This window comes from Mandrillus leucophaeus, unplaced genomic scaffold (assembly GCF_000951045.1).
Source record: "Mandrillus leucophaeus isolate KB7577 unplaced genomic scaffold, Mleu.le_1.0 Scaffold1397, whole genome shotgun sequence".
NCBI classification, from domain to species: domain Eukaryota; kingdom Metazoa; phylum Chordata; class Mammalia; order Primates; family Cercopithecidae; genus Mandrillus; species Mandrillus leucophaeus.
This window is the reverse complement of record NW_012101362.1, coordinates 277,903-300,847: the sequence shown is the minus strand read 5'-3', so window position 1 is coordinate 300,847 and position 22,945 is coordinate 277,903. Positions and strand designations below refer to the sequence as shown.

Below are 22,945 nucleotides of genomic sequence, written 5' to 3'. Positions count from 1 at the left end.
TCATAAAGTCTCTAGTAAATGTGGAAATGAATAGAAGAAGAAAAGATTTATTTGAAGATTTTTGAGGGTCAGTGTAGAGCACATAGAAAGGAAAAACCCATCTGATGGGTAAGAAAATGCATAAGGAGTAGTGTAGGTAAGTGTGTCAAGATAAAGCAAAATAATTTGATGAGTCTAATTGAAAACACTCAGTTTTTAAAATGTTTGGTTATCGTGACTTTTTAATACCATTTCCTTCCAGAATGATAAGGACTCCATCTTTTTTCCTTTGAGCTCTAATTTTGATTATGCTAAAATTATACAAAGCAATAAAAATGAGAGTACTTCCATAATTATAAATATTTTAATTATTCCATTCCTTGTAGAATCCACATTTGACATATAAAAGTCTTCTAATCTAAGTCTTGATTTTTTTCTGAATGAGCTATGATTCAGTGTTCACCCATGCGATTTCTAAAATGCACATCATGTACAAAGTATATTAATAATGGAAAAATAGTTTACCTCTTCTAACTGTATTAGTTTGATATTGTGATATTAATTCTCTGTTTTCAAAGACACATCTTGGTTGTCCATATGTGGGGGAAAAAAAAAATGCAACAACTCAAACTACATTCATTTTCACCAAACTGGTGTTCTTCTAGAAAGGAAAAAAAACTATTTTTCTTCAAAATTAGTGATATAAAAAAATGTATTTTTAAACTTGAGAGTTAATGAGAATCATTTTCTTTCTCATCACTCACTATCTCAGGGTGGTGGTCCTAATTATTCACTATTGCTTAGCAAGAATACATATACGACGTATCCTGGAAAGTTGTAGAATTAAATAAAGGTCTAGGTTTTACAAGGCATAATACAATTAACTGTCTCAGAAGGATGCCTAGATAAATTCATGATAGTCAGACTTTCTACAAGACTTCCCAGACCTCTTGGCATTGAACTGATTAGCTCTATAGTAAGCCACTCATAAGCCCAATGGGTAGCTAGAAGACAGAGCGAACAAGAACTTTTGGGGCACCTTTTGCTAGCCTAAGAATGTCCTAGCTGTCCCTAGAGTCCTTATCTTGAATGTGTCAAGACTTTTGACTTGAAGCTGTTGATCCATAGCATATATTCTTATTAAAACATAAACAAACATGAAGTAGGGGAAAGTCAGGAAGGCTTTGGATTCATTAGCAAAATTGAACTCTGCTCTTAGTGAAATATTCACATATTTGAACAACCAGTCAGGACTGAGGACCAAGTATGAACCAAATGAGAAAATGACTTTTTCTGCTTCTTGTCACTAAATTGAGATTTAAAGACATTTGACTTTCTAAACTCTTCTACTATAGCTACCATTTAATGGTTATCATCTATGTGTCAGGCCCCTGGCTAGGTGATAATTTTACATTGTTTCTCATTCTCATCTGCAAACATGTAAGATAGGTTGCTACAGTTTGAATGTGTCCCACAAAAGTTCATATGTTAGAAACTTAATGGCCATTGTGACAGTGTTGAGAGGCAGGACCTTTAGGAGGGGATTAGGTCATGAAGGCTCCACCATCATGAATGGATTAATGGTGTTATTGCAAAAGAGGATTGGTAATAGCGAGAGTGAGCTCCTGATAAAAAGAATGAATGTGGCCCAATTTCCTCTCTCTGTCTCACCATGTGATATCTTCTGACATGGGATGACCATCACCAGATAACAGCTCTGTACTCTTGGATTTATCAACTTCTAGAACTGTGAGCCAAATAAATTTCCTGTCTTTGTAAATTACCTGTCTGTGGTGCTCTGTTTTAGCAGCAGAAAACAAACTAAGACATACATGTATTCCATTTTGCAGAACAGGAAAATAATCTCTAGTCAAGATAACATGCCCAAGGCCTCACAGAATTTGTGGATACAAGCAGCAATTATTTAAGTTAATTGCATTAATAATTTGCACAGCAACACTTAATTTAGATGTGCTTATTCAAAAAACAGTTTTTATTTATTTTAATACAAAATTATATATAGTTGGTTAGGTGCAATGGCTCATGCCTGTAATGCCAGCACTTTGGGAGGCCAAAGCAGGTGGATTACTTAAGGCCAGGAGTTTGAGACCAGCCTGGTCAACATGGTGAAACCCCATCTCTACAAAAATACAAAAATTAGCCAAGCATAGTGACTCATGGCCTGTAATCCCAGCTACATGAGTGGAGAATCGCTTGAACCCAGGAGGTGGAGGTTGCAGTGAGTTGAGATTGTGCCACCGCATTCCAGCCTGGGTGACAAAGTGAGACTCCATCTCAAAAAGAAAAAAATAAAATTCATACTTACTTAGGAGCTTTCAGAATGTCAACAAAAGAACTGCAAGAACTGTAAGTTTGTTTTTTGCAATCACAGTGTAGTATTCTGTTAACGGCACAACAATTATTTCCTAATATAAGCTGTATCAGAGACAACTGAAGGTGAAAATACTACTATCCCCATATAAAACTAATTTGTGCTGTGCACCAAGAAGAACATGCTTTAAATTTCCATGCCAATTTACAACGCTCATACTGTACCAGGCAAACTTAATGGCTATTAAAAATGCTACCAGGACAGGTCTATCTGAAGACACATTCAGCAGTGTGCTGACTATACACAAAATGAATAGTTTAAAAACAAATCTTAATCTTAGATTTCAGGTTTTTTTTTTTTTTTTTTTTCCTTAAAAGGAGGGTATTGTATACAGGGGGGAGTTAAATGTTTTATAGACAGAGGAGAAAAACTGTTAGAACCATCTTATTCAGCATTCATCATCATCTTTTTTATTTTAATTTTCCTCCTCTTCCTTCTTTTTCTGGCTTTTTTCAGCCTAAGTAACTCCCCTTTTTGTTGCATCAGGCTTTCCTTTAGCTTAGTATACAGCAATATCCTCTTAGTTTTCCTTCAGCTTTGCAGCCTTCTTTTCATAAAGCTTCTTGTCATCTGCAGCAGTGTTATTCCGCCTCTCCCAGTTTCTTTGCGACATCACCTATGCATAGGCCAGGATGTTCTTTGATTTTGAGGTGACAATCAGAAGAGAACAAGAAGGCCAAAGGAGGCCTATAGGGTACACTGGGATCCTTGACTTCTTTTTTGTTTCCCTTGTAGGAGGGATGTTTGTTTTCATTTCTCTTTCATAAACTGACCTTGTCTGCTTTTGCCCTATCTTCAGATTTCCCTTTCTGTTTTGAACCCATGGTCTTTCACCTCTCTGAGCATTTCTTAAAAAATTCTGAGAAGTTGACGGAAACATCTGAGTGCTGCTTCTTGTGCTGTTCCTGGCAAGATTTCATGAGGGATGCATATGATGACATTTGCCTCTTGGCTTCTAAGGCTCTCCTCTGACCATGCTTAGTTATTTTTTTCTCAGTGAAGAAAAGTTGTCCAGGGACTGTCCACCTCTCACTTGTCCCGGCACTTAACTCTGTAGAGCTCAATGTATAGCAATGGCGGTCTCATTAAGGCAGTTTTTACTGTTGACATGCAACAAGGCAAATCCTAAAAAGTGTTATGTGTTGCTTTTGAGATCTTTAATCATTTTTTCCTGGAAAAGCAAACCCTCCAGGTCTTTAAAAATGTTCCAGTTACAAAAGTTCTGATGGTTATTATCGCACTCTTAAGTCTGGCTAAATGGATCACTTTCAAGTTTCTGGAATGTACCATGGTCTTTTATTTTGGTTTTGTTTGCTTTTGGTTTTAACTTCTTTTTATTTTTTTCCCTTTCACGGTCTACAGAGATTTTTTTGCTACCTTGCAGCATTCATCTGCCTTTCCTGTCTCATCCTTTAGTTTCTCAGTTCAGATGCCAGTTTCTCAAGGAGCATAGGTCATGTGCTCTTGTGACAGACTGCATTTGGCTGTTTGCATATTTGTATTCCTGACACGTCTGTAGGTTCCCAAAATGTTTTTTTTTTTTTCAGCTTTGTATCTCACAATCTTTGTACCGTCACAATGAATAGAAGATACTGAAATATTTATTTACTGGATATGAACTAAAGTATGAGTAAATATCAGACCTTCCAATGCCAGATGAAATCTGTACTGCTTTATTAGAGGCTAAGGTCAAGGCAAGAAACAGAGAAGAGGGCTACTTCAAAATTATCACTGGGACTTAAAGATTCTGAACAGCAGAGAGAACGACAGAGAGAGACAGAGACAGACAGAGAGGAGAGAGAGAGTGAAAGAGAGAGAGAAAGAGAGGTTGTAGCAGAAGTTAAGGGCATGGAGTCAGGCAGTCTGGGATATGAATACTTGCTATTTGACCTTGGGCATGTTACTTAGTTTCTCTGAACCACAGTTTCCACATGCAAGATAAATGCTTGCAGGATAAATCTGATGTGTACCTACTATGCAATAAACCCTATACGTGCGATTGTTATTAATATTATTAAGAAGCTGTGAGAAACGCATTATTCTCTTGAATGAATTTACTTGGTGTTCTTTGCATCTTTCTTTTTTCTGTCTGTTGAGATGGATGCTAAATCTTTATGTTTTTCCCTAAAGATGAAGTGGGAAATACTTTGTGTTTTTACATTTGATTTCTTTCTTTTTTCACTGTTTCCTTCATAAGAATGCTTATATACATATATTAATACTTTTGTAGTTTCCTTTAACTGAGGAGAATATGCAACATTAAAGGAATTTTAGCAAATAATTAGTTACATCAGTTGTCCCTTAAGCGTTTCTCATTGATTCCCATGGTACCGTCTAAACGCAATGTTTCATCTAGCATTATTGTGCATGTTTCATTATTTCATCACATTTCTTGTGAGATAGTTCCCTAACCTTTTAATTATGGTGAAATATTCAAAAAGTTAATCAAACGACCCCCAAAGGAGCTTCTGGTACAATGTAGTAGCAGAGGCTTATTGTCCCTGGCTTAAAACTGATTATGTGAAAGAATAGTGTGCACCTCGAGAAAGGCTAGCAGTTCTGCCATCAGATAAATGATTGCAGCCTTCAGTGGACTGGCTCTCCCTTTATTTTTGCCACTGGTTGTGAAGCTGGGAAACAGAAGCCTGTATGGAGAATGAGGGCCTAGACTTTTTTTTTTTTTTTTTTTTAACTGAAATGTCAAACTATGTGACTGTGCCCAGCAGAAGACGACCCCCTGCGAGATGTGATAAGCCCCAGGCCTGCTCCACACACTACACTGAAAATGCCGTGGGAGGGCTTCCCGGGCTGATGGAACTAATGACAGTAATAGCTCTGGGTAATTTGTCTTTTCCCTTACTGTGCACATTCTCTACATATGGTGCACTTTACACCTACCACCAGGCACACATCTGGAATGCTATGACCCTCTCAGGCCTGATCCAGATAGGTTGAATTCTCCTGTAAAGTAAATCTGACCTCTAATTTTCTTAATAATTCAGGATTATGCTAATGTTACTCAGCAACCATTTTAGAATGGTGCGGGAACACTGAAGAAAACTTAAGCCCTTGTACTGGAAGCGTGACCATGGTTTCTTTGCATATTTGGCTATAATGTTTCCCCTCTGTCATTCTAGTAGAGAAAATGTAAATTTTGAAAAGTGTATAATTTACATTATTTATTCATTGTTTGAAGTCGTAGGACATCCTCTACTTAAGAAGAAATTTTCTGTTTCCTTTCTTTGGTGTACAGATTTTCTACTAAGAATTTATAAGACTACTAATGATAGGTTTGGGTTCTTAATTCTAACCTGTAAAAAATACTTAGATAGTTAAAGAAACTGACAAAATAATTTCAGGGATGGATAAAACAGACTTCACAGCAGTTTAATCTCATCAATGCAGAGTGCTCTTAGGAAGATTTTAACAATAAAAATCCTATTTTAGTGCTGGCTCCATAGCAAGATTGTACATTTAATATTGTATTTGTATCCTGTATCTTCTGTATTTATGTAAAAAATAGCTATATTATTTAAAGTGTAAACATCTAAACATATCTTTTAGAAAAACATAAATGATCTTAAGTTTTAAGAAATGTTCACACTACATTAAAAAGATAGGTTCTTCAATCCTACTCTCTGTGAATAAAAAGAGAATAAAAGTATCTCTGTAAATTAGTATGTGCAAGATTCCCCCAGAGAGCAAAATATTTTCAACCATTGTGGAGGTATGAGAACCACATGTTTGCCTGGAAAAGAAAGTATGCTCATTACTATGGATTTCTGAATCATTCTGTCAAAATATTTGTAGTTATTTCTAAGTTACAAATAGACAATTAATTTTATTACTTTTTCCTTTAATTCATATCACTAGGAAGGTGCTAGTGAAGCATTTCCCCCGCTGCAGACTAAAGATTATACACAGAAATATAATAAACAAAAAATTGCTTATTTGGGTCAATAATTTATGTTTCTCACAAACACTGTAGATATTGTAAACTTCTTTCTACAAATAATATCTGTGTAGTTGACCAATAACAAGGTAATAGTTTATCAAGAATGCTAATCTCTCTCCTGGCACCTCTGACCACCAACTCAGTTACTCAAACTCCACCCCAGTTTGAAGGCAGAAAAGTGTGTGTATCTAAGTATTGGGTTCTCCTAGAATTTAATCATGGATTCAGACCACTCCAGAAAACTCCATGTGTACCTGCTGGATGGATGGTACAGATGGATTGTAGAAGAGGTTTTTTCCCCCCTAATTTAAATATCCTAAAAGGTATATCCCTACCCAGACACACTTATGGAAAAATCAGTCCAATTAGAGAGAGAGAGATGAGGGAGGAATGGTATGCCGAGTGTCCCACTGCCCTCTCAGTACCATTCCTTCTTGTCAGGCCTGAGCCTTTTGGAAGGATTGCTCTAGGAAAGTAATGACCACCATTATCCCTGGGTGAAGCAAAGCAGGCTGCAAAAGGACTGCTAGACAGGCTAATTGTGACAGGTGTACTGTATTGACTCTTCCAGGGCCATGTTCCTTTGGGCATGATTTGTGCACAGAGTGGATCATTTGACCTATATGACAGATTGTGTGAAGTACGATTACTGACAGCTACTTAACTCATGGGTTTGGAATTAGATGAAAGTTTGAAACATTTTGAATATTACACTCTCTTTTATACCTAATGCTTTACAATATTTGATACAAAATCTCCCCAAAGAATAACAACAAATTAGATGATATCTGTGTGACTTCAGCAGAATCTGCACAGGCTGAAAAATCAGTCAGTGCTTTTCACTGAATTATATGATAATCCAGTAACAAGAAATATGCAAGGACCCTCAGCTCATGACAATGCCAAAGTTGGTGACACTGGCTGTTATTACCAATACCTCTAGTTTGTTAAGCCAGGGACTTCACATGCATCATCTTACACAGCTCCTTAAAACAGCTCCAAATGGCCCATATTGTTATAGAGAAGGGAGCTGAAGATCAGAGAGGTGCATACAGGGACAAGAGTAAGATATAAACTGATATTTGTCTGACAGCTAAGCCTTCAGCTCACCTTGTCCCTCATCCGCTAGTCCACCCTCCTTCCTTCTCCCTGCCCACTTCCCCAGCTCTTGGTGGTTTTATTCCTGATAGACAGCAGAGTGCCAAGAAAGCAGAAGTCTGTAGAAACAATCAGGTATATAGGGCCTTGATGCCAGTTCTGCCAGTTCAATGACTGTGCAATTACCCAACCCCTCCAGATCCCCCTGTTCTCCTCCATAATCCAAAAACAAGCCCAACTCATAAGAATGTTGTTGAGAAGACTAAGTGAGAGAATGATGTAAACTGCTGAGCATAGCACCTGGTGTACAGTCAGCACTCAGTGAGGGCTATCCACTAATTTATAACGATAAACCTCTCTGTCAAAGTTTAAAGTTTTTTTTTTTTTTTTTTTCCTTTAGGAATCTGAAGTAGAGGTGTTTATAAAAATATATCACTTTTCTTTAGAAGCCTTATAAAATGGAAGTATGCTTATACATAAAGGCATATTTATTTACATTTTTATAAAACATAACCTCTTAGGATGCTCAACAATTTTTGGACACAGTTATTATAAGTAAAATAGTACTTTGGAATATTTTTCTTTAAACCAATTTCTTTCATTTGGAAAAATGGTAAGTGTGGCATTTTGATTTAGAAAGTAGTTAAGGTTTTATAGCTGATTTAGCTGATTCTTGAGAAATGTCGATAGTCATTTATCTTGAGTTGTCTTCCTCTCACTATCATCTTTCCCTGAGAGGGACTTCCTTGCATATTTAGGATGGTGTGGAGTTATGTTAACTAGCGCTTAAAAGAAGAGCATGTAATGGGCAAGCATTGTATTCTGGATGCTATCCACTGCTATATTTTCATTGAGTCATAGATTCAGCATATGTCTTAACAATGCCTAAATTACAAAAATATGAAAAAAAAGGCCCATTGACCTAAAGCAGCTTCTTGCTGAGTAAAGGAGCTGAAGCATTGTATATAAACAGATATCATCCTATGCACAGGGGAAAAAACTGAGTTAGCAGGAGGAAGGAATCACTTCCCTAAAGGGATTAGGCTTCATGGACGAGTGATTTGTGAACTTGGTTATAGAGCAGGCATGATTTAGATAAAGATAAGGCGAAGACATTTCAGGTAGAGAAGGAAGGAATAAAATGGACAAAGGCACGAGAGTGATAGGGCTAGGGTTGTGTGCAGGGAACAATGGGAGTCCTGCTCCGTTGAGCACAGGGGTGGTTTTCATCTTGAGTTTATAGCAGAATCACCCACAGGGCTTATGAAATGTACATATTCCCAGGATTCACTCCAACCTTCCAAGAGTCTGTTTTAGTCACTCTGGGGTGAGGCCCAGGAATCAGCATGTTTAACATGGAGCCCAGTTAATTTTGATAGAACCACTGAGAAGTACAAACATTCCCAAGTCGCTGGAAAAAATGGAATGACTGGAGTGTAGGCAAATGGTTCTAGGCCCAAACAGTGCAGTAGGGTCACACACAGAGCCTGCTTGCTCTTTTTCTCCTTCCCTCCCTTCTTTCCCCTCCCTTCTTTCTTTCCTTCCTTCCTTCCTTCCTTCCTTCCTTCCTTCCTTCTTTCCTTCTTTCTTCCTTCCTTCTTTTCACCCTTCCATCCTTCCTTTCAGTACCTGAGTCCCAGACCAATTAAGTTAGAATCTCTGGGGGTGGGGCCTTTGTATCAATACATGTTTTTTAAACTTTTTATTATGAAAAAAATTTAAACATATACAAAAGTAGGCAGAACAATATAGTGAATGGTCATGCACCCATCACCTAACTTCAATAATTAGACACTTATGGTGAGTCTTGTTTCATTTGTACTGCTACAGCTCCCCCTACCTTCTATATTATTTTGAAGCCAATCTCTGAGATTATAATACTCCATCCATAACATTTCAATATGTATCTCTAAGTACGGACTTTAAAGTGCCACAATACCATTACTACACATTATAAAACAATAATTTTTAAATATCATCAAGTGCTCAGTGTTCTAATTATTTTACTCGTTCATAAATGTGGGTTTCTGTATGCCTGTATCAAAACTCTCATGTACACCATAAATATGAACACCCACAAATTTTTAAAAATTAATTAAAAAATTTATCCAATACTTTTGATTCAAATTCATTGTAGGGTTTTATTTTGGTATCTCCTTTTTTCCAGGTTTCTCCAGAATCCCAGCTCTCAGTGACACTAGGAATATTAGAATGAGATTATATAATGAAACGTTTGCTTTGTCCTACAATGCACAAATGGAAGTTTTAGATTAACAATATTAATAATACGTTTTCTAATTATCTTACCACTGGAAAGTATTTGTAAAAAATTCTTTTTGTTCTAGTGCATGTGCCACTAGAGGAAGACAGCCAATTTGCTCTGCCTTAAAGTTACTTTGAATCATTTCTCTGATTACACCAACTGGTTACATGTCAAGGCTCATCTATTTTATTTTATTTTCATTTTTAGAGATGAATTTATAAATTTAATTTTGTTTTATAATAACACATAGAATATTTATAGGGTTCCAAATTTAAATTTGCAAAACAAATTATTGTCAAAGTAATCAAGTCTGTTCCTCCCATCTGCTTCCTCTCTCTATAGATCACTATTTAAACAATGTATGGTTTATCATTTTATTGTTTATTTTCAGTAAATAATTATAAAACTCTCCCAGCTTCTTGTAAGAATCTCTCCCTTCTTACCAGAAGTCAGATTGGAGATTCCTTACTGTAGAAAATGATGAGCTAGAATATTTGTCTAATGGAGCTGGGACTTTTTACACCATTTATATTTTCTACATCTAGATTAGTGGCTGGTACATTTCACGTGATCAGTAAATATTGAATGAGTGGATGAATTCTTATTTGAAGTTTGAAATCAGAAGAGTGAGAGGACCAAAATTCTCGTTATTTTTTGACAAGTTAATCTAATAGCAGTGGTTAAGGGGGTTAGAAAGACTGAAAAGTGGATGATCAGTTTGGAGACTTACTTAGTTAACTGGATGGCAGTAATTTTGAATAAGGAAACAAAAAACTGAAATGTGTGTGTGTGTGTGTGTGTGTGTTTTGTGTGCTTTTGCTGTTAAATAAAACACTCCAAAACTTAATGCTTAAAACAACAACTGTTCACTTAGTTCACAATTTTGTGGATTGGCACATTTCTTTGTCTAGGCTGGTTCCATAGGTGTCTGTGGGGTTCACTCAGGTGTCCTTGGGCAGCTGGCAAGTGCTGGCCTCACATCACAGGCAGTTGGCAGGGTTTTGCCTGCGGGGCTGTCTGATGGTTGTCTGTGTCATCTCAGTTCTCTCCCTTGAGGTCTTTTATCTTTCATCTTCCAGTAGATAGCTTGTATTCTTTTCCATTGGTGGTGGTCTCAGGACAACAGTTATAGCAAAAGGCTGGTAACGTGCAGGTGTTTTTCAAATCTCAGATTGTGTTCTGTTTGCTGATTGGCCCAAGGACCACAACAGTAACAACTTTGATGTGAAAGGTAGAGAGAAATCACCACAGTTAAAATGGCTTATCTCCAAAAGACAGGCAGTAACAAATGTTGGCAAGGATGTGGAGAAAAGGGAACTCTTGTATACTGTTGTTGGGAATATAAATTAGTACAACCACTATACAGAACAGTTTGGTGGTTCATTAAAAGACTAAAAATTGAGATACCTTATGATCCATCAATCCCACCACTGGGTATATGCCCACAAGAAAGGAAATCAGCATATCAAAGAAGTATCTGCATTCCTGTGTTTGTTGCAGCAGTGTTTACAATAGCTAAGATTTGGAAGCAACCTAAGTGTCTATCAACAGTTGAATGGAAAAAGAATATGTGGTACATGTATACAATGGAGTATTATACACCCATAAATAAGAATGAGATCCAGTCATTTGTAACAATATGGATGGAACTGGAAATCATTATGTTAAGTGAAATAAGTCAGACGCAGAAAGAAAAAATCATTACATGTTCTCACTTATTTGTGGCATCTAAGAATTAAAACAATTTAATTCATGAACATGGAGAGAAGAAAGATGGTTACCAGAGGCTGGAAAAAGCAGTAGGAGGCTGGAGGGTAGGTAGGGATGGTTAATGGATACAAAAAAATGTAGTTAGAAGTAAGACCCACTATTTGATAGCACAATTAGGTGACTATAGTCAATAATAACTTAATTGTACATTTTAAAATAACTTGAAGAGTGCAGTTGGATTCTTTGTAACTCAAAGGGTAAATGCTTGAGGGGATGGATACCTCATTCTTCATGATGTGCTTATTTCACATTGCATACCTGTATCAAAACATCTCATGTAAATACATACACCTACTACGTACTGACAAAAATTTAAAAAGAATGAAATGTAGAAAGAGAGAGACTAGCTCTTGATGGAGAGGGAAGAATTTGTAGCCACTTTCAGTTTCCCATGGTGTGGGATGTGTATGAAACAGATACGTGAATGAACTCAGTGACTCCTCATAGCTTTTAGTTCCCAGAACCTTATATGATTATTAATTTCTACTTCTGTCTCCTTTCTCGTGTTCTTCCCTGAAATGTTTCTCATCCACATAGTCCATTTTGAGTTCCATACCCTCCAAAAAACATCCTTTTACTAATTTTTCACTTGAACATTTCATTAAACACTTATTCCATATTTCTGGTTTTTCATTTGGTAATTTTCTTTTTATTATGTGCTATTTTACATGTTCCCCTTGTTTTCTAAATTTTTTGTGTATGTGTTTCCTGAGTTCTCACCTGATTCATCTTATTTTGCTATTGTAACACACAATAAAGTTAGACTAGTACTAAAATCTAAGTACTCTATAATGATTGTTACTTGAATTGGGGATTGACTTAGATAATCCTTCTAAAATTGGATATTGCCAAAACTGTCTTTACTTTGGTTTTTCATGGGTCTGTCCAATTCTGATTTTGCCATGCCTAAGTTAAAAACATCTGGTTGAATTCAGTAGAATCCCTGATTTTAAGCATTTTGGCAACTGGGTTGAATCTGTTAAAAACAATAAACTTGTGATTGCTTATGTATAATTGTGTTTTGGTGTATAATAAAACCAATTAAAAGTAAGACATATACAATACGCTTGCTAAGCCATGTATGGCTGAGATGGACTCTATCAGTGGTCCTGAGTGGTTTTTAAAAAGGCACACACACACACACACACACACACACACACACAGCAGTGACTGCAATGACCTAGAGTGTGTGTTATTTGGAGACCTCCTTTATTTCTTTTAAAGCTAGGCCATATTGTGGGGGATGGATCCCAAGAAGTGTTGGTGGTGTTTATGTGAACTGGAGAATCAAGATGAAGGCTAAGAGAAAAAGAGAAAAGGAGGAAGAAAAGAGAGAAAAGTAGTGCAATGCTTAGGACATCATTATCAACTTCTATGTGACTCTGATTTAGCTTCCTGTGGTCTGGGAAAGAGTACTCAAGAATTCCCAGAGAAGAAAGAACTAAAGAAGTCCTTTCCTTCTCATCCTTACTGAAAATTTTAGACAAGAGTGAAACAAGGGGAGATGTTGCTGAGAGAGGTGAGTCAGAGATCTTTATAGGTCCTAGGCAGAGGAAGAAGGGGAGGTAAAATAAAATTTGTGTGAAACTCTTCCCGTAGACCATTAGAGCTCTTTGCACCATGGTTGAAGAGATCTGTACACAATTAGGGGTGAAGTAAATTCAAGTGAAACTTGCCTATGAGGTCTGGCTTTCATAGGTTATTTGTTAAATGCTCAACCATTTGGAGGGTAGGGTGGTGGGTGTATTGTAAATTGTGCAATTTTTCTGAATAATGAAAGATATACAGAAAGTTCATTTTGTGTGTCTGGAGGCTTTCAACCTAGACTAAAGTGAGCATATGGGAGCATAAAGGAAAAGAACCCTAAAGGAGTTCCTATGTAGATATGGAAAGAAATTAAATGTAACAAAATCCATAGCAATTCATCATTGAGAGCTGCATTAGAATACAGAGTGTAATGGATGTTATCATTGTCAATAATTGTTGGAGATTGCTTGTCAACAGATTGGATTGTTTATCATGGATGTTGACAAACTATAGCATAAGATCCTTGAACTTGTTACATATGTTTTAAATATTTCTATAAATATACATGTGCACATGTATATTTTGGAGACTAAAGTTTTTATGCAATATAAAATTCCATAATTTGTGTAGTGAGGCTTAAAATATTTTTACTAAATGATAGAACTTACCACAACATTTACATATTCTATCATCCAATCATCTTGGTTTTAATGAAAATATTTGTCTTAAATATTTTGAAAGTAAAGCATCTTCATTGAATCAAAACTGATATTTTAATTTGAACTTTCCACTCTGAAAAGAATTTGTAGTCCAAACTTGTCATGAAGAAAACTGAATTAAATGAAAAATAATGATATGCTGGATAGCTCTAAAAATATCCAGAATAGAATTCTTGTGATAGTATAGTTATTTAATATTAAGTTCACTTGTTTTACTGCCATGCAGAGATTAAGTGGAAGCCAACTTTCAGTATAGCAGAAAGGGTCATGGACTTTAAGAAGAATTCCATTTATGATAGAACTGTCTCCCTTATTTGTGAAATGACTTTGTTCAAGTCACTCGGTCTTAAGACAATATTGTATGGAAAATTACAAATAATATGTAAATATAAGATTATTGAAGATATACTTTACACATTTTCTAATAAATGGTATTGTTTATAAGTAGGTTATATACAAATCAATATACATTCATTTCCATTATGTTTTCTATTGTGAAAGGGCTATGTGGTAAAGGTAAAGAATGCAGAAAATTAACATAGGCAAAACGAAGAAATAGAGAATCACCCAAAATAATTCCAAATAATTGTTATCACATGTCCATATAATTTTCATCTAAATTTTTATATGTGCATGTAGATTTTTAAAGTATGCTTTCTTCTTTATCTACTGTTATTGTGATGTTCAATATTCAATACATGTTTTATTGCTTTTCCCTTAACGTTATACTATGATCATGTTTTTTTGGACCATGTGTGTACATGCTTTAATTGTGTAAATTAATATATACTACTTAATGTAAGCCATCATTTACAATTCGTTTAATATTTTCATATTAATTGAACACAAACAATGATATTTTCAGTCTATAAGAGGTGAATATTCTTTTGTATTAACTCTTGAATATGTTCTTTAGTATTACTGGATGAAAGAATAAACATTTTGAAGCTTTTGATATAAATTGGGAACCTGCCTTACAGGCAGACAAGCAGTGTGTAAAAATGCCTATTTCCCCACATCCTAGTCAATGTATATGTGTAATATATATACATATATACACCAGTTGTCATTCATTCTAATTTTGTTCCACAATGTTTTTGTATTAACTCTTAGGGTAGTTTTACATATTAAGGTTATGAATCCTTTTTTGTATATGTTTTTCTATGTTTTAAGTTGCCCAGCTTTACTGAGGTAGAATTAACTACTAAAATTATATATATTTAAGGAGTACCTCTTGATGATTTTATCTATATATAATATATAGTGAAATAATCACTAAAATCCAATATTTGCCTTTAACTTGTGTTTACAATGCTTTTAAAAATGGTGTATATGTTTCTAATTCATAGGTAGTAATGCTATATTTGTCTAACATTGTCTAAGAATGAAGAATTCTACCTGAATAAAGTCTCTGGATCATTGAGGCTTATAGTTTTTAATGTAAAACCTTAAAAAGAGAAAACCTTTTTTTTTTTTTTTCTTTCGAGACGGGGTCTTCTTCTGTCACCCAGGCTGGAGTGCGATCTCTGCTCACTGCAAGCTCCGCCTCCTGGGTTCATGCCATTCTCCTGCCTCAGCCTCCCGAGTAGCTGGGACTACAGGTGCCCGCCACCATGCCGGGCTAATGTTTTGTATTTTTAGTAGAGACATGGTTTCACCGTGTTCGCCAGGATGGTCTTGATCTCCTGATCTCGTGATTTGCCCGCCTCAGCCTCCGAAAGTGCTAGGATTACAGGCGTGAGCCATCACAGTACCTGACTTCAAACTATACTACAAGGCTACAGTAACCAAAACAGCATGGTACTGGTACCAAAACTGACATATAGACCAATGGAACAGAACAGAGTCCTCAGAAATAATACCACACATCTACAGCCATCTGATCTTTGACAAACCTCAGAAAAACAAGAAATAGGGAAAGGATTCCCTATTTAATGAATGGTGCTGGGAAAATTGGCTAGCCATAAGTAGAAAGCTGAAACTGGATCCTTTCCTTACTCCTTATACGAAAATTAATTCAAGATGGATTAGAGACTTAAATGTTAGACCTAATACCATAAAAACCCTAGAAGAAAACCTAGGTAATACCATTCAGGACATAGGCATGGGCAAGGACTTCATGTCTAAAACACCAAAAGCAATGACAACAAAAGCCAAAATTGACAAATGGGGATCTAATTAAACTAAAGAGCTTCTGCACAGCAAAAGAAACTACCATCAGGGTGAACAGGCAACCTACAGAATGGGAGAAAATTTTTGCAATCTACTCATCTGACAAAGGGCTAATATCCAGAACCTACAAAGAACTCAAACAAATTTACAAGAAAAAAACAAACAACCCCATCAAAAAGTGGGCAAAGGATATGAACAGACATTTCTCAAAAGAAGACATTCATACAGCCAACAGACACATGAAAAAATGCTCATCATCACTGGCCATCAGAGAAATGCAAATCAAAACCACAATGAGATACCATCTCACACCAGTGAGAATGGCAATCATTAAAAAGTCAGGAAACAACAGGTGCTGGAGAGGATGTGGAGAAATAGGAACACTTTTACACTGTTGGTGGGATTGTAAACTAGTTCAACCATTATGGAAAACAGTATGGCAATTCCTCAAGGATCTAGAACTAGAAGTACCATATGACCCAGCCATCCCATTACTGGGTATATACCCAAAGGATTATAAATCATGCTGCTATAAAGACACATGCACGCATATGTTTATTGCGGCACTATTCCCAATAGCAAAGACTTGGAATCAACCCAAATGCCCATCAGTGACAGACTGGATTAAGAAAATGTGGCACATATACACCATGGAATACTATGCAGCCATAAAAAAGGATGAGTTTGTGTCCTTTGTAGGGACACGGAAGCAGCTGGAAACCATCATTCTCAGCAAACTATCACAAGAACAGAAAACCAAACACCGCATGTTTTCACACATAGGTGGGAACTGAACAATGAGATCACTTGGACATGGGAAGGGGAACATCACACACCGGGGCCTATCATGGGGAGCAGGGAGGAGGGAGGGATTGCATTGAGAGTTATACCTGATGTAAATGACAAGTTGATGGGTGCTGACGAGTTGATGGGTGCAGCACAGCAACATGGCACAAGTATACATATGTAACAAACCTGCATGTTATGCACATGCACCCTAGAACATAAAGTATAATAAAAAAAAATACACTTATGTGCTAGGCACTTCACACATATATTTGGTCTTCAAAACAACCTTGTGAAGTAGTTATTGTTATCTCCCTTTATCTGCTGGGGCCATTGAGGTTACAGAGTGAGTTTTAAACAGTTTTCTGAGGCTCACACAGCTTATGAGAGGAAGACCTTGATTGGAGACTAAGCCTAGATCCATTGGTTTTTATACACTGAACACACTCCTATTGTGTGTAAATATTCTGAGTTCCTCAACGTCTACATAAATGTGTAGGGCTTTATTTGCATGATACTGGCTTTGAGGTTCATGATTACTTCTTTACAATTTGTTTTTTATACGTGCCTCCTCAAGCACCTGGCTGAGGCAAGGTGACTGTAAATGTCCTGCTCTTAGCTGACAATCGCAATGATAACAAATAAACAATTATAGAAGTGCCACTGTGTGCCAGCCAAAGTGATCGGTGCTCTGAGCTTTCCCCTACCAATGTTTCACTTTGCTAATCTTAGTCTATTGTAGCGTGGAAAACAGATAACCAGGTTTCTAAGAGCTATGTACAAAAAAAAATGAATAAAACATTTTTTGAACAGAAGTCTGAGAGACTTTTCTATAGTAAAGCTCATGTTTTGTTTCAACCTGCTTCCCTCAAATACATCGGTATTTGTGTCACTATCTTCAGGAAACACTTTAGTGACTTTATCTCATTTAGTTCTTAGTACAATACTGCAGATTATAATTATTATTCATTTTCATTTTACAACTAAGGGCACTGCAGTTTGAAGAAAATAAATAACTTACCCGAGATTCTGTTTCGTAGAGTTTATGGTTTCTGTTTGGAACTCTTTGTCTGCTGATTTTCAGCTGGGTTGTCAGATAAGTAACTTTAAAATAACCTATGAGTTACTGTATCAAAGCATTCAGCGGTAGGGTCTGCCTGGAGAATGTCAAAGATGGGAATATGGTCAAACTTTTTGTTTATGTGTGTCTAGCTATAAAGAAAATCGATGTATTTTAAAATAAGGTTGAATTTAAAGCAATAGCATGATATCCAGGCTGAAAGTGTGTATTCCTTGCTGAACGACAAGTATCCACTCCTTTGCTAAAGATACTACGAGTGTACTAAAAAATAAGTTTCCTAATATGATGAGAATGTTTATATACAATGAAGTACACAGAACTTACAATAGAATAGTGATAGTGATGCTTCAATTCAGTATGAATTTGTTCAATGCTTATTATCACATCCAGAACCATATCATATGATAGTTGGGGGAGATGTAAATATAAGTGGGCAAAAAGCACCAAAATATTGGATAACTATACATTACTGAATAAAGTTAGTAGGCATACCTGTAGTACAAATGGCTGTCACTTCAAATTTATTCCTAATAAAGGAAATTTCAAATCAAAATTCTTAAATACAAAATCTAAGAAGTACTATTTACTCATTTTTAACGGGGTTTTGATGAAGAAGGTGACTGGAATGAGAGATAACTTCTTCAGTTTAGGGGAGACTAATATTGTATTAGTTGGAGGTGTTTTGTGGCAACTCTTGGTAACCAGAATTAAACAGAGATACTGCGTAGAGGTAAGAACAGAAAGCAGAGTTTAAAAAGCTGTTTTTTGGAATAAAGGAACTAGGGGAGAATTGAGGGTCTAGGAAGTAGGAATTACCATCACCAGTGCAATAATTCAACTCCAACTGTTTACTATGTCTGTTTCATTCTGCCAGAGAAAAATTATCTGGATGTGTTAAAATCATTGTTAGGTGGTTAGAGAACTTATTTGTATCTTCCTCAGTCAGGAGCTCAATTCATAAATGATTGTAGTTATTTGATTCATAATCAGTACTTGTGATCAGAAAGTCAAATCAAAGGGCTTAAAATGAAAGATCTAAAGTGTAAGAATCATTGATTTATTCTATACATCATCTTGACTGCTCTTGCTGATTTTTCTGTTCTGACTGCCCTGACCATCCTAGACCATGTGCACGCACCTCTCTGTCACATTGGCTTTGACCACACACCAGTTTAGACCTGTGGTGGCGTCTAGGGACTGCCAAGCTGATTCCTAGCTTCGGTTCCTCGTGGTTGGCCCCCCTTATTTTTCCAACAATTTTCCAGATTTAGTCAAATATGTTTGGCTTGAGGTTTAATCTGGTACTTCACTGAAGAGAGAATATTATTGGTAATCCTTATTCCTCCTCTCCCTTCAAAGCAAAAAGGCACACATATCACTCACATATTTGTGCTGCTCTAAGTTTTACACGTGTTCTGATCAGTAAAAAGGGAGGCAATATACCATTGTAGTAAAAAGCATGGAATCTGGAGCCAGTCTGCCAGGTGCAAATCTTAGGTCCACCTCATACTGTTTGACCTTGGGCAAGTCACTTACCCCCTTCAAATCTTAATTTTATTATCTATAAAATGGAATAATAGTACAGCCTAACATTTAGGATTGCCACAAATATTAAAAGAATCCCTCCATATGAAATTCTTATGTCTTTTCATGACACATATAGTTCCATATATACATTAACTATCATTATTAGTGAAAAATTCAGATGAATCCTGGTCAGTATCAGAGAATCTTAGGCTCACTCAAAATAGATGGAATCATATTTCTAATAAGAATTAATCATTTAAAAAACTATAAATGTCTTAATTTTTAAAATTTCAAATCAAAATTCTTAAATACAAAATCTAAAAAGTACTATTTATTCATTTTTAATTTATTCTAATTTGTCAAAGTTATTAATTTCCTTTATCAAAGTATACTATTAATTCAAAGTATTCAAAAATGTTCTGAACATTATGGGATTTCTACCTTAAATCATTAGATAGCCACAACCACTTGTTGTAAAAAACTAGTGAATATTACATATATATTTCTTACATCATAGTATTGTAGAATCCATGCATATTTTCAAAGAGTGATTCCATGAAACCATGGCCAAGGCAGGAAAAATGGGCAACTAATATGGTTATAAGAGGCCTAAATGGGCACTTATGTGGTGCAAAGAGGCCTAGCGTTCTCTTTTCACCAAGCCAGAACATCCATTCCATGTTAGAGTTAGATGGCCCACCTCCATTCTGCTCAAATAAAGAGAAACTTTTTTTTTTTTTTTTTTTTTTTTTTGAGACGGAGTCTCCTTCTGTCGCCCAGGCTGGAGTGCAGTGGTGCGATCTCGGCTCACTGCAAGCTCCGCGTCCCAGGTTTACGCCATTCTCCTGCCTCAGCCGCCTGAGTAGCTGGGACTACAGGCGCCCGCCACCCCGCCCGGCTAGTTTTTTGTATTTTTAGTAGAGACGGGGTTTCACCGTGTTAGCTAGGATGGTCTCGGTCTCCTGACCTCGTGATCCGCCCGCCTTGGCCTCCCAAAGTGCTGGGATTACAGGCGTGAGCCACCACACCCGGCCAAAAGAAACATATTTTAAACTTTAGCAGTGTACTTATGTATAAAAGGTGCTGTGGGGGTCTACTTTACATGGCATAACTCTTTCCGTCTTGACCTGAGGTATGGTATGGTGCCACACATACTTAAAACCCTTCAATGGGGGCTCTGTCACTTACAGGATAAAGATTCAACCCTTTAGCTCACATACCCAACCCTCTTGGAGTTACAAAGTGCTTAGAATTCTTAAAAGGGGCCATGCATTTTTTTTTTTTTTTTTTTTTTTTGGTACCTGTTGGCCCTTCCACCTAGAATGCCTTTATGCCTCTTGTTTGCCTGAAAAAATCTTACCCATTCGTTCTTAACTCAAATGATATACATTCAGGGAGTCTTTGCAGATAACCTGTTAAAGCTAAATGCTTCTGATATGGAAGCACCTCTTCATCGTCTTGAGCCATTTATCTCATTGCTGTAGGTATTGGTTTACATGTCCCCTATCAAACTTCAAACTTCATGAGATAATCATATAATCTATAGTATTTAGTGAAATTCCTGGCAGTATTAACAACAGCAATAATACAAGCCATCATTTACTAAGTATTTATTACATAGTAGGCACTGTGCTGTTTTACCCAAATTATCTAGTTTAGATTATCTCCATTTTGAAAATGAGGAAATTAAGCCAAAGAGGGGCTAAGCCTGCTCATAAAGGTTACATAAGTAGTGAGGACTGAGACTTGGTTATTTAGCAGTTAACAAACACTCTCCCACTTCTCAGTGGTTTACAATCACTAGGGTTCATTTCTTAGCCCTATTCCATGTTTATGGCAGACTGGCTATCATTTTGCGCTATGATCTCTTCACTAGGGCACCCAAGCTCATAGAATTGATGTTTTATCTAAAATATTTTCAGGTATATGACAGAGATAAGAAGACATCCTGATAAACCATGGTGCACTGGCTCTTAAACATTCTACTCCGAAGTGAAAAATGTCACTTGCTCACACTTCATTAGCAAGAACAAGGTTAGTCATGCTATCATAGGGTGGAGTAGTTGGATCTTTCCCCAGAGAGTAGCCGGGAATACCCTAAACAATAATATAGTCCACCACAGATACTAATTCAGACTTTCCAGACTCTAGGGTCCATATTTAACCCCTGTGCTATACATTCTCCTACTACATATCTATTTGTGAATAAACACTACCAAATAGATTTCAGGTTTCCAATCTTCTAATAAGAGAATGAATAGTAAAAATAATAGAAGAACAGCACATGTAAATAATGAAATAAAAACCATCCAGATGAACTAAATAGTCTATAGTACTATTTAAGTAGTACTTAAATGTCATTTTTTCAAGCCCCTTTCCTGGTACATTCACTGGCCAATAGAAATACAATGAGTTATGTCCAAGTTGGTTGGTAGGAAGGACCTGTATTATCACAATTTACGCTCAAAGTGAGACAAAATTTATTTCATTCAGAATTTGATAACAAAGCTATCAATCATTCTGTCTGAGGTTGAAGGAGGAACATCCATTTGTTCTCCAGATATAAAACAAATTTTTTTTTTTTTTTGCTTTTTATTTACAAGGATGCTAATGAAGAATAAAGGTTGCTCTTTGGAAGGAAGAAAATATACAAATTCCTTAAATAAAATCAGTAAAAAGCAAAAAGAAAGTGATAAGAATTATATACTAGCCCATACTGGTATAGGATTCTTCCAGTAGAAGACCTCAGTCATCTGTGCTATATATGAATAAGTAATTAGTCTATTGAGAATATTAATGATTGTTGGAGCCTGAATTTTTTGTGAATTCTTATTGCCATGGAATTTAGAATATATTCCAATACTTGCAAGTGATATATCAAAGTTAGAGAGATTTTATTTATTTAAAATAACATGCATTTTACAGTATCTTCAGAAATGACCTTTGAGGCTCTTAGGATTACAAATAGGTTTTTAAGTTTACTTGTTATTCTTATCAATATTTATTAGACACAATCATTTATAGTTTATTAAAATATTACTCTGATATACACAAAAATTTTCTGATAATGTTGATTAAAAACAGCTATATCCACCCTCTTTGTGTCCACATCAATGTTTAATCTAGATTGGCTTAATCTTGAAGTATAATTCAGTAACACTGAAGACCATATACTTCCTGTTCAAGATATAAAATATACTTCCTGAACAAGATAATAAAATATTCTTAAGCCTTCTGGATCCTTGGATTGCTTAACATCAATAACAGAACCAATTTTAGATGTTGCGAAAGAAACGTGTTCATGTCCAATGACGATTTCAAACTCCTCCTAGTCAGGAGGAGGCCACAGAGCGTCATACTCTTTGGTAGTTTCACTGTCATTAATTATTCTCTTCAGCTCCTCCATCATACTTTTATATATGTAAACCTCTTTTCTGATCATGACATTATCCTTGTAATTACTGTCGTTGACACATCTTAGTTTTTTGTCTGGTTGGAATTCAATCTCCAGGAACTTGTGGTCAAATTTGTCCTTATGACTCATGTAGTAACGCAGATAAAAGTTACTCTTATGGCTTGCAAAAGGCACCCAAGATCAAAAAGCAAACTGTACCTCTGTGGTCTGTGCCCTACTCAAATAGGTGTTCGTTGTTGTTGTTTTTTCTGTTTTTTTTTT

General features: G+C 36.1%; 2 pseudogenes; both read right to left on the bottom strand.

Annotated features, from left to right (window-relative positions):
* Nucleotides 1-2,759: 2,759 nt before the first annotated feature.
* LOC105534832 lies at nucleotides 2,760-3,347 on the bottom strand (annotated as a pseudogene).
* A 19,044-nt stretch (nucleotides 3,348-22,391) lies between these two features.
* LOC105534831 overlaps nucleotides 22,392-22,945 on the bottom strand; it is a 19,458-nt pseudogene continuing 18,904 nt past the window's right edge.